A 1,991-nucleotide genomic window follows, 5' to 3' on the forward strand; every position below is an offset into this window, starting at 1 on the left:
TTTGAATGGTAGTGGTGAGAGTGGGCACCCTTGTCTTGTTCCTGACTTTACGGGAAATGCTTTTAATTTTTCACCATTGAGGTTAATGTTTGCTGTGGGTTTATCATATATGGCTTTTAGTAAGTTGAGGTTTGTTCTTTCTATGCCTGCTTTCTGGAGGGTTTTTATCATAAATGGATGTTGAATTTTGTCAAAGGCTTTATATGCATCTATTGAAATATTCATATGGTTTTTATCTCCCAATTCGTTAATGTGGTGTATCACATAATGATTGATTTGCAAATATTGAAGAATCCTTGCATCCTTGGGATAAAGCCCTTTTGGTCATAATGTATGATCTTTTTAATATGTTGTTGGATTCTGGTTGCTAGAATTTTGTTGAGGATTTTTGCATCTATGTTCATCAGTGATATTGGCCTGTAGTTTTCTTTTTTTGTGCCATCTTTATCTGGTTTTGGTATCAGGGTGATGGTGGCTTCATAGAATGAGTTTGGCAGTTTACCTTCCTCTGTAATTTTCTGGAAGAGTTTGAGTAGGATAGGTGCTAACTCTTCTCTAAATTTTTGGTAGAATTCAACTGTGACACCATCTGGTCCTGGGCCTTTGTTTGTTGGAAGATTTTTGACTACAGTTTTGATTTCTGTGCCTGTGATGGGTATGTTAAGATTTTTTATTTCTTCCTGGTTCAGTTTTGGAAGGTGATACTTTTCTAAGAATTCTTCCATTTCTTCCAAGTTGTTTATTTTTTTGTCGTATGGTTGCTGATAGTAGTCTCTTATGATTGAGCACTTGGGAAGTTGCTGGTATGTACTTACGGGGCTTCGTCCTGGAGCCAGAGAAGCTGCTCACTTATATTTGTAATGTTCATCTCCAGTCTGCTTGCCAAACTTACTCTGCTACTAACTTATTCAGAGATGGGCTGGGCTGAAACAGAGGGTTCTTTGAGTCCATTTCATGCCAACCATCCAGGATGAACTTCGTAGTATCCAGCCTAACATAATCGAGACACTCAAATGGACCCATGGGGTACCCGGGTCCCAGCTTCATAGCAGTGTTGACGTCTTCCTTGGACATGTCACCTCGTTCATACAGCCTGACTGCTTCTATGAGGTATGGAACCAGAAGATGGTTCATAATAAACCCAGGTATGTCCTTGCAAGCAACAGGATGCTTTCCTAGGGCTTTGCTGAGGTCTAGCAGAGATTCAAAGGTCTTCTGGCTGGTCATTGGTGTTTTAATGACCTCCACAAGCTTCATCAAAGGAACTGGGTTGAAGAAATGGAGCCCAGCGAATTGGTCCTGTCTGGTGGTGGAATTCGCTAGGCTTGTGACCTGCAATGAGGAAATGTTGCTGGCAAAGAGTGTGTGTTCCACAGCAAACTTGCCCAGCCTCTTGAAGAGCTCATTTGTCATCTGCAGATTCTCTACAATGGCCTCCACCATCAGGTCTGTGCTGTGGACCATGGATGCTGCATCCATTCTGGTCGATATGCTGCTCAGAGTCTTTGCCACAAACTTATCAGCACCCTTGAGGTTTTCTGCAAACTTCTTCTTGGCCACTTTCTGAAGACTTTCCTCAATTCCCTTTCTAGATTTTACCAGGATGTCCTCTGTTTGGTTCACCAACACTACTGTGTGGTCAGTTGCTGCAGCAACCTGGGCGATGCTGGTGCCCATCAGCCCACCACCAATGACTTTCATGTGCTTGACAAGGATTTTCTTTGCCAAGGCTATGGTGGTGGAGGAGGAGGACATGGAGTGCATGAATAGTCTGGTTATGAAAGCCATAGGGCTGATGGTGAAGGCAGCAGCAGGGACAAAACCTGGCAGAGAATGATCCCTCTTCTCTTAATCTGTCTATGAATTATAGTAGTTTGGCACATATACTTTTGTTAACACATTTGAAACATTTATTTTTTTTCCCTACCTGATCCTTTCAGAATTCGGGAAATTATTGAATATTCTTATTTTCAGGGTAATATAGTTAGTTA

The 1,991-nt window shown here is 41.7% G+C and overlaps 1 pseudogene; it reads right to left on the reverse strand.

Annotated features, from left to right (window-relative positions):
- Positions 1–888: 888 nt before the first annotated feature.
- LOC136163304 (hydroxyacyl-coenzyme A dehydrogenase, mitochondrial pseudogene) lies at positions 889–1,788 on the reverse strand (annotated as a pseudogene).
- Positions 1,789–1,991: the final 203 nt, after the last annotated feature.

This window comes from Muntiacus reevesi, chromosome 3 (genome assembly GCF_963930625.1).
Source record: "Muntiacus reevesi chromosome 3, mMunRee1.1, whole genome shotgun sequence".
NCBI lineage: Eukaryota > Metazoa > Chordata > Mammalia > Artiodactyla > Cervidae > Muntiacus > Muntiacus reevesi.